This window comes from Lynx rufus, unplaced genomic scaffold (genome assembly GCF_022079265.1).
Source record: "Lynx rufus isolate CCGP_SWC_20201006 ecotype Redwood Valley unplaced genomic scaffold, mLynRuf1.p SCAF_2, whole genome shotgun sequence".
In the NCBI taxonomy this organism is placed as follows: Eukaryota; Metazoa; Chordata; class Mammalia; order Carnivora; family Felidae; genus Lynx; species Lynx rufus.
The window spans coordinates 199,457,175-199,468,035 of record NW_025814834.1 but is presented as its reverse complement, the minus strand read 5'-3'; positions in this window follow the sequence as shown (position 1 = coordinate 199,468,035).

The window sequence follows — 10,861 nt, the reverse complement described above, 5'->3', positions numbered from 1 at the left end:
GTACAATTTCTGCAACTCCCTACTGCCTAGCCTCAGGCAAGTTGTTCAGCCTGAACGAGTCCGGTGTCCTCACTGTGAAATGGGAATAACAGTCCTGTGTCAGAATGAAACGAGATGGCCAGAGGAAGTACTCAGTGCACGTGTGTTGTGGTTATGATTCTGCACCGGCTCTCCATCCTTCAAAATACAGCTCGGGCATACCTCCTGGCAGGGCTGCTGACTGCACAACTCTAGGGGGAGCCGTTCATGTCATGGGACAGGGGTGAGTTGTACAGTGCACAGCCTGGGCAACAGTACACTGTGGCCCTGGATTCTGGAGAGCTTTCCTGGCTTGGTCGGGGGCCACTTCGTCCTTTATCAAATCCCCTCTCCTTACCAGACTGTGAGCTCCGTGAAGACAAGGACTTTGTCTTACCCGCCCTGGGGTCCCCAGGCCCAGCCCAGAACCTGGCCCCCATTGGGGCAGCTGCCAGCAGCCATCTACTAATTTCGGGAATAACCAGCAGCCATTCCCACAAGTAGTAAATGGCTGAGTGGGATTGACACCTGAATGTAGGCTCCGAGGCCCTTCCCTGTAGTCCGGGGAGGCCAAGTAGCTGAAGCACTCAAACCTACCCTATGCGGACACCTGCAAAGCCAGACCTCTGAAGGTGGCCACCTAGGCCCAGGGTCCAAATGCACAATCCCTGCTCCTCATCGCCAAGCCGCACGGCCCGGAGACACCCTTGTCCCCTCCCCCTCCCCAGTTAGCACAGGCTGATGTCTCCAGGAGACACAGGCAGGGTTCCTGCCTCGAACGTCACTGACTTCTTTGGAGCTGCGCCAGGTGTGAGGGCTCGGGTTTTAGGGCCGGTCCAAACGTTCTGATATCGCCCCAAACCGCACGGCAGACGCTCCTGCTAGCCCACCGAGAGAGAGAAAGATGCTGTCCCGGACCCGCGGCACAAGCAGGTGTGAGCAGCAGACCCCCACCCGCAGGGACGGGGAGCTCCGGGTGCAGGAGAGCCTCGGCCCTCTGCCCCCACCAGGGCTGTGCGGGGGTCGGGGCTGGGCACCCGCTCGCCTCGGGCATTTTGCTTCGGTCCAGTGTTGGTTCCTCGTGACGCTGCCCCAGGAAGGGGGCGTCGGACTCGGGTGGCCGTCGGGGGCAGCCGGGGTCTCTGAGCTGGGCCCTGGTCTAAGGGCTCATTTGTATTCACGCATTAGAGCCTCACAATTACCCCCGTGAGGGTGAGGTACATACTACCGCTATCCCCATCTGACAGGTGAGGAAACTGAGGCACGGGAAGGTGTAAGACCCGATCATCACCCAGTGAGCGGCAGGGCCAGGTTTCAGGCTGAGAGGGTCCGGCCCCCTAAATGCCGTGGACGGGGACAGGGAACAGCGGCTGCAAAGCTCAGAGGCAAGAGCGAGGGGCATGACGGACTCGGGACCTGGAAGCCGTTCAGTCTGTCCTGGAGCGACAGCGTGGGGAGCGGGGGGCTGGCTCGTGGGGGGCCGCACGCCGAGTTAGGGAGCGTGGACCCACCGTCACTACCCTGGGTGGGAGGACAGGGACAGAGGGGTGCCCGCGTGCTGGGTGGGTGACCCTTCTGCACGTGTGACCCGCCCCCGGGGGCTGTGTCATTGTCATCCCCCCAGGCCCTGGCACAGGAGGGCACGAAGCCCGGGCTGAATGAAGGGCATCCGCTCTCCCCCTCCCTGGGCTCAGCATCCGCTCTCCCCCCCTCCCCAGGCTCAGCCCCGGGCAGGCACCGCGGGGCCAAGACGCGATGCCTGGCTCTCGCTCTGGCTCTCAGCGAGGTTGATTTCTGCCCTTTGAAGGCAGATGTGGCCTGTCACTTGCTCTGGCCAAGGAGATGTGACAGGCGTCGTCCGTCACTTGGAGGGAACTTGGAGAGCCAGCGCCCAGGTGGCCGAAGCGGTCACGGAACCCCGTGTCAGCCCAGAGCAACCTTGACGAGCAGAGCCCGCGACCTGCCCCCAGCGTGTCACCACAGAGAGAGGACCCCCTCTCTTGTCGGGGGTGGCCTCCTGGCTGATGTCACCGCTGGACACACGTGACCACGAGGAGGCGGGGAGCCCGGCGCTCCCCAGGCCCCACGGATGCTGGGTCCCTGTGGGACGGGTCACTCGACGCCACCCCAGTCACAGGCGTGGGAGGTCCTGCCCACATCTGGGAGGCCGACGGCCTCGGCTCTGACTTACCCAGACCTGGGCCAGACCGGCACGTTCCATGACAATGTGCAGATCACCCGAGAGCCTCTGGGCTCCCCGCTCCCCTCTGTTTACGCATCCAGGCTTCTGACATGTCCTCGGCGAAGATCCCAGGACAGAGTACCCAGATGTCCCCAGTGAGGTATTGATGTTGTCCTTACAGCAACAAGGGTCCAAATGTTCTAACCCGATGCTAGGATACCTGAAACCAGATTCTCGATTTAAAAAAAGGCATCGAGAAATATTTCTATCTGGAAATCAATGAACATTCGTGAAAAAATATTACTCACTAAGTAATAAGGCAGGACAAGTCCATAGAACTGAGTAATGGCGGAGGAGAAAAGTCTCAACTCTTCCCCCCGTTAACGGGATCTAAGACATCAAGTTGACAAAACAGTAATATTGAAATATTAGTAACCATGCAATTTCCTAATAAAAGACCAGCAAGCCAGCTAACGTGACAATAAGCAGGACTGGGACACATCGGAGTCTGCGGCCAGGCCCGGGCATTTTCTAGCCACGTAAGCGATTCCCGAAGGTTTTGACCATGTCCCCAGAGTGAATCCAGTCCCCGCCTGGACTCACGGTCTGGCCCTCAGGGACACAGAGCTCAGTGTCCCCAACACCATGCCTGCAGCCTGTAAAGTATTTACAACATGCCTGGCAGAGAACAGTCACTCAGTAACATCTGGATCTTTATCATTCCCCCCATTTTACAGGTGAGGAAACTGAGGCTGAGAGGCTGAGACACGCATCCGGGATCACACAGACGATGGCCATCGGCATCAAGTCAGGTCTCTACCTGGGATCCGTCACCCCAGGGTTCAGTCCCCTCCCCCACCCCCGCACGTCGTCTTGTGTCATCCCACAGCTGTGCTCAGAGGGACGTCTCCTCTCCCGTTTCTCAGGTGAGGAAACTGAGGCCCAGGGTGAGCACAGAGCTAGCCCAGGGTCCCAGAGCCATGGGCCGAAGAAGCCCATGGAAGTCAAGCCTAGGGCTCCCTTTCCCAAACCCACCGTGAAGGTGGTTCCCTCCTCCCTTCCTAGTTCAGAGCCTGCAGGGGGACCCAGGGACCCAGCTGAGGGGAGGGGTTGCAGGGCAGGGGCCGGCGGGGGACTGGGAGGAGGTGGGCCGGGCAGCCTGCCCCCTGGTCCCCGGAGATCACCGCCGAGTTCTGAAGCAGTCAGGACTCTGCAGACCTCGTCCTTTGCAAACGAGGGTCTCCTCTGAGCCAGGAGGGGAGGGGAGGAGAGGCCCACCCTCCCTCCGTCCTCACCCCTGCTTCTGCAGAGCTGTGCACACGCACAGCAAGTAGCAGTTACACGTCTGAGGGCCCCAGGACGAACCCCACGCAGGTGGATTTTCCTTCCCTCATTGTCTTCCCCCTCGGGTCCCGGGTCTGGGACTTCCTGCCCGCTGCCTGTGCCCGTGCCCTTGACACCGCAAGCCTGTTCCGGGAGCTGATAGCCCCCTCCCCCTCCCCCTGGGGATCGATTGGAAACCCAGTCGTTAAGCCACAGAAATCCAGTAGCTCACGGATCAGAGGCCTCCTCTGGGCTCTGCGGGGCTGGCCGAGGCCCCATCTCCCCAGCCCTGGGTTCTATCCCGGGTCCGGGAGCAGCGGGACCCGTGGGAGCAAGGCCCACAGAGCCACGGCAGCGGGAACACCTCAAATGTCAAACCTCGGAGGTGAGCAGCTGCCGTCCCAGCCCCTGGTGAGTGGTCTCACCACCCGGGCCGAGGAAAGTCCCAGGGGAGCCTGCAGACAGAGAAGCAACCCCCCCCCCGAGCTTCCCCCGCAGGTAGGTCTCTTGTCAAACACCTGCCCCAAAGAACACCCTTTCTGGAATTTGCCTCAAACCCTCATGGCTTTGCGAGGCCTGAGGGCTTAAGGCTGGGACTCCTCCAGGCAGGATCCGGGAGTGGAGCTCATTCCCAGCTCCCCTCCCCATCTGTCCCCAGTTGTAGTCCCGTCCTCCTACAGACCCAGCACAGTCCGCTCCAACCTCCACAAACCTCACGCCGTTCCTGGAGCACATCACTCCGTTCCCTCTGTGGGAATTCCCTTCCCGCCCATCCCTGAGCTCCGGGAGAGAGGACTCGTGTGCCTGCCTGGTGGGTGCTCAATGCGCATTTTTAAACACATGAGGGGCCCCTGGGTGGCTCAGTCGGCTAAGCATCCAACTTCTGCTCAGGCCATGATCTAAGGGCTTGTGAGTCTGAGCCCCGCGTCAGGCTCTGGGCTGACAGCCCGGGGCTTGGAGCCTGCTTCGGATTCTGCGTCGCCCTCTCCGTCTGCCCCTGCCCTGCTCATGCTCTGTCTCTCTCTTTCTCTCCCTCAAAAATGAATCAACGGTAAAAAAAAAAAAAAAATTAAACAAATGAACGAGAGAGAGACCGAGTGATGGAGGGGGTGCAGAGGCCATCTGGCCCAGGGCACTTCCTGTGAAGAAACTTGGTCCCCAACCGCTGTCCTCATAATGGCAGTAACAGCCCTTCGGGTGGACCCAGACTTAGCGTTAAGGCATTTTCCCTCCGTTCCTCATTATTGAGGAAGCTCCCCCCAGAGGCTGAAGCTATTCCCTCTGAGCCTTACTCTCTGCTGGGGTTTTATTAATAAAGATTTAGCATCAGATTGAGGGAGAGGAAAGTCTTCACAAAGGATGCTGTCTGTTCTGGGCTTAAGAGGGACCCAGCCTTGAGGCCATGTAGCAAGCAAGGATCGGACTGTAGGGCAGACAAGAACCCCCCCACCCGACGCCTCACCCCACCCTCTCCTGGAGTGCCCAAGAGTTTCTGAAGTCACATCGTCGTTTCGGCGTCCTTCACTGAGGCCAAGGTCATCGGGCCCGCACTGGCCCAGCTCTGGGCAGCTTGTGGACCAGTGAGTCGTGATCGGGGTGGGGGGCTGGCGGCAGGGTCCCGTAAGACCACGAGAGCCCCCCCTACAGTCACGTGGAAAGGGATGGGAGCAGATGCCAGGCAGAGGGAGGACGAGCGGACCGATGGCAATCCATGTTACAGATGAGGCAACTGAGGCCGTCAGAGCAGTTGGAACTTGCCTGAGGTCACACGCAGGACCCGGAATCCGGGTCTATCGCTCTGCACAGCTTGTGCGGGAAGGCCCAGACAGCACTGCGCGTTCGGCAGAGCCCCCGGCCCAGGACACCAGGCCAGGCGGGCCCTCTGCCCTCGGCTGCCTCAGCACCTGCGGGGGGCCCGGCTGTGTGAGCGCCTGGGTGTGGAGGCTGAAGGGACCCATCAGGAACCTCCCATGCCTCACAGCCCGGGTCAGTGCCAACAAACTACTCCTGGTAAGGGGGCTGTTTGCCAAGGGAATTAAAGAGGGAGCAAACAGTTGCCACAGTGATTAGACATGAACGATAGCGTGCCAGGCTTCTTAACACCCTGCCAAGCCACCTCCACAGCCCCGTCCCCTCCGCAGGGCGAGGTGAGGCCACCAGGCTGCAGGACCAACCTGAGCGGTTAAGAGCTAGAGAATCAGAGAAGAGACTCCAGCAAAGGGAGCTACCTCAGAAACCTCAGTGTACAGACGGAGAAACCGAGGCTTGGGGAGAGGAGGCTCCCGGACATACAACCCAGGCTGAGAGGTGGGCCTAGAGCCCAGGTCAGGCCTGTTCCTGATACGCCCGGTCAAGTGCAGGTCAAGGTTGTGGGGGGGGAGGGAGGCTCACAGGTTGACAGGCAGCGAGGACACAACAGATGGCCACAGGGGACACTGTGGGCAGATGTTCATTCGTTCATTCCCTGACCATTTATTGAGGGCTTGCTGTAGCCCAGGCCGCCGTTCTAGGCCCTGGGGACAGGACAGCGGACAAGACAGGCAGTGAGCAAGTTCACCGCAAGGACGCCGAGCCCAATGGCAAACACGGGTCCGGTTTCGCGTTTGTAATCAGCACTGGGAATCCAGGGAGCAGCACGCAAGCCCCAGGGAGCCGGGAGCAGAGCCAATCCTGCCTAACCCGATAGCTGGAATAGGCAGAAGGGAAATTCTGCAGAGGAGAATCGGAGCGCTGGACAGCCAGGCTGGTGGACGCCACGGCCCTGCGCCCTATGGACTTTGTCTCTTGGCAACCGAGGGTCGTGCAGCAGAAGGGGCACAGGATCAGAACTGTGTTCAAGAATGTTCTCTCTGGGCCAGCATGGAGGGCAGACTGCTGGAGGTGGGGGAGGGGGTAGACAGGTGGGGTGGGAAGTCAGGACACAGCGGTCACATTCCAAGTGAGCCTTGACAGGACCTAGGACAGGGTCGGGGCACCTAGGACAGGGACAGGAAGGAGGCACGTATGAGCATCTCTCCTGCTTCCCCGTGACCCGGGAAGGGGGCGTCTGGGCCCATGTGGTTCAGGACCTGCCTCGTGGGCCCTCCCAGGGGCAGTAGGGAGATAAACCAGAGCTGTGGGCCCAGCAGCCCCTACCTCTGCAGTCCCAACCACAAGGGCAGGGCCACGGGGCGCCCCGACCCACAGATGGAGCAAAATGAATTAGTGTAGAGGGGTCTGAGGCAGCACAGCAGCCCTAGCGGGGGAGCGGGGAGGGTCTGCCGACAGGCCACAGTGCAGGCCTTTGGTATCTCGTGGACCCGGGTTCAAATCCCAGCCCTGCCATTCACTTGCTGTGTGACCCGAGGCAAGTTATTGACCTCTCTGAGCCTCTGGTTTCCTGGCTGCAGAAAGGCTAGAGTTAGGGCGCCTGGGTGGCTCAGTCAGTTAAGCGTCCAACTCTCGATTTCGGCCCAGGTCACGATCTCACGGTTTGTGAGTTCGAGCCCCCCTCTGCGCTGACAGTGTGGGGTCGGCTTGGCATGCTCTCTCAGAGGCCGCGCCTCTCTCTGCCCCTCCCCTGCTCGTGCACTCCCTCTCAAAATAAATAAATAAACAAACAAAAAAAGGAAAAGGAAAAGAAAGGTTAGAGTGGATGGTCTGTAAACTCTGGCCATCATGATTCTTCAAGCAACAGACAGTGAACAGAGAGGTTAACGCCGAGAACCACAACTGATACTGTGCCTTTCCCATCATCCAACAGTGCGAGGGGCGTTTCCGGTACATCGGTGTTATTCAACTGTCAAAACAGCCCTGTGAGGCCAGACCATTCCCTCTGCCTGTGATACCACGGTGCCTTTTCCCTCCGTCCCAGTAAACCCCAACCCATTCCCCCAAAGCTCTGCTTAGAATAAGCAATTGGCCGTGGGACGAGGTTCGAGGCCCGCCTCTGTCTCTTTCTCATTGAGGGACCCAAGGCCACAATGCCCGAGTCGCCCCCTCTATACAGTGGGTGCTCATCTTGGAGATCTGTAAGGACCCTTCCAGCATTCATGTTCTGAACATGGGCTTAAATCAGCTGCCCCCCGCAGTGTGCCTTTGGGGGAGTTACTTGAAGTCTCTGGGCTGGGCTAAGCTGCTCGCCCAGCAGCCTGCCCTCGGAGCCAGGGTGCTTTTTCTTGCCCACCTTGATCGGCATTCAGTGCCCAAATTTAGAGACTCTGGCCCTGGAATCAGGGCCCCTCGTGGTGACAAGCAAACTCAGCTTGTCCTTCATGACAGGAGACAGGGACACATCTGTCCTCCAGAATTGATAAGCTCAAAAATAGCGAGCCCTGGCAAGGGACCAGAACCCTTGGACTACATTGGTACTTCCATCCCTTGGAGGAGAAGGAGGGGGTGCATCTTCCTGAGCCATCCAGACCTTCAGAGCCTGGATACAAGCCCCGGGGGTGGGGGGTGGGGGGGCACAGAGAGGTCGAGCCAGGAGAGGGGATGGGTCCAGAAGCCAGGCCCTGAGCGCCCACTGCACAGATAGAGCGACTCAAGACATGCTGGTCTCGGGTCACACCCGAGGCTCCGGACCCATGGCCAATTGCTTATTCTAAGCAGAACCTTGAGGAATGGTGGAGGCTGTCTGTTTGCTCTCGTTTCAAATACACTTGAACTGTGTGCCCCTCAGTTGCCCCACGGCGATGCAAAAACTACAACGGATCACCCTGACGTTCACAGTACAAGTCTGTGAAGTGCCGGAGATTATTTTTTAAAAAGAAAAGAGCAGGTGTTTTTCTTCAGACCGTGTGTGCTCACGATAACCAAAAAGAAAATGATGGCTTCCACTATTTTGGCCCATGTTAAAAATACGCGTTAAAATGCGCACCATCTCCTTATAAGCAGGTGTCTTAAGGTAAATGGTTGGGTCCACTGCTCAGCATCCCACCCGAGGTGTGACCGGCCTGGGACATCCCCGCAGCTCAGGGGTGTGCCGAGCCCAAGAGCATGGGAGCGGGGAGGCTTAGGGACGATTACTTACAATTTAAAAAATAATACTAGGGGCGCCTGGGTGGCTCCGTCGGTTCAGCGGCCGACTTCGGCTCAGGTCACGATCTCGCGGTCCATGAGTTCGAGCCCCACGTCAGGCTCTGGGCTGACGGCTCAGAGCCTGGAGCCTGCTTCCGATTCTGTGTCTCCCTCTCTCTCTGCCCCTCCCCCGTTCATGCTCTGTCTCTCTCTGTCTCAAAAATAAATGTTAAAAAAATTTTTAAAATAATAATAATAATAATAATACTAGCTGTGCCTGGATGGCTCAGTCCTTTAAGCGTCTGACTCGATCTCGGCTCAGGTCATGATCTCAAGGTGCTTGAGATCAAGCCCCGAGTCAGGCTCTGTGCTGTCAGTGCTTGGGATTCTCTCTCCCTCTCTGTCTGCACCTCCCCTTCTCGCTCTCTCTCTCTTTCTCAAAATAAATAAACTTTAATAATAATAATATGTATTTTGTTATTCTTATCTCTATTATAAAAGCAATGCCCGCCCAGGCCTCCCATCAGCTGGTGGGAAGATAAATGGGTCCAGTTTTCTGGAAGGCAATTGGGAAACGTTGATCAAAATTGAGATGCGTGTGCCCTCTGACCCAGCAAGTACACATGCGGGAATGTGTCGTCCAGAAATACACACAAATACCAGAAAGCACACATGCAGGGGTGTTCCCGGCAGCCCTGTACCAGGAGAAACTGGGAACCCCCAAATGTCCATCAGGGAGGGACCAGCTAATAAATCACCGTGGTCCACACCACGGGATGACACATGGTTGTGTCTTTTCAAATAACGTAGGGGAGGGTGCGGGGCTCACTTCCTACAGGGGGCAGGAAGAAGCGTTTGAAGTCTTCCACCAACTCCTTGGAAACACAACAACAGTGAACGATACTCGTTGTAAAATTAAGTTGAATCAGGGACGCCTGCGTGGTGCAGTTAGTTAAGCCTCCGACTTCAGCTCGGGTCACCATCTCATAGTTCTCAAGTTCGAGCCCGAGTCCCGGGTCTGTGCTGACGGTATGATTCTCTCTCTCTCTCTCTCTCTCAAAGTAAACAAATAACGTTTTTTTTTTAATTAAATTAAACCAGCGTACTCTGGCAATAAAAAAAAAATAATAATTATAAGTGTTTTGTTTCTCTTTTCACTGTGTATTCTCAACACCCAAAGGTGTATTTTTAACATTTGGTTGCGTTTCTTCCGGTATTTTTTAATCAGTTTTTCCGGCACGGTTATTATTGATCTGTATGAATAATTTAGCATCCTAGGGTGTTTTAGAAACTTAATATTATAGCATCAAGCATTTCCCCTCTAGTATGAGCATAAGCAATGTTTTTGTTGCCTTCAGATTATTCCGGATGGTTCACAGTTTAGTTAGCCAAGCCCATCTTGTCGAGTTGTTTAGATTGTTGTTGTCGGGGTTTTTTGCTTTGTTTGGTTTTGTTTCCTATTGTAAGTAGGCCGGTGGTAAATTTATTTATGCCCGAAGCTTTTGAGAAGAGGCATACGGGAGTCCCTCCGCCCCACTAAAAAAATACAAAATATATATGACATCGGTCTATTGAATGGGCTGGACCTGATGGAGACACAAACAGAAATGATATCATTCTCCCCCCAGTCTGCCTTCAGAGGTGCTCTGTCGAGGCCCACCTCACCCCTGCAGGCATCCCAAGTGGATTCCTCAGCGCCGCCGTGGAACTAACCCTGTCCACAGGCCAGCACTGACCGGTCCTGTCTGGGCTGGTCACACACCTGATCCTGCCCCCGCCCAGATGCCACCCAAGTTCAGGGACCCCAGCTGGGAAGAGGGCGGGAAGGGAGGAGGCACGGGGCCTGCTCGTCCCCCCTTCTTTCTTCTTGCCTTCCCCGCTTCCAACCCCTCAGGGGTCGTACAGCCCGGAACTTAGAAGCAAGCGGTCAGGTCCCAGCGCTCAGCCGTGCTTCGTTGGACGGAAGGTAAGAGGCAGGGAGGAGCAGAAGAAGGGACCCGTCAGCCCCAGTCACCCCTTGACCCTGTCTCAGGCCATCGGCAGGTCACTCTGGCCCTGTTGACTCAAAGAACTTTCAGCAGGAAACGGAGTGCAAACTCCTGACTTCCGAGCAGCAAAACCTAGGCTCCCGGGGGAGTTAATATGGATACAGGGACACACAGGGATGGTGAGCTGGGCTCCCCATGGGCACAGGAGCAAGATACCCCCGGTCAGGGGAGGAGGGAGATGGGAGGGCACCCTCACTGCTGCCACCCTGATCCTCTGGGCCTCCGTGGTCTCCCCCGCCCCCGCCCTGAGTTATTGCCGCAGCCTCTTCTCTGCTCTCTCTGCTTCCACCCT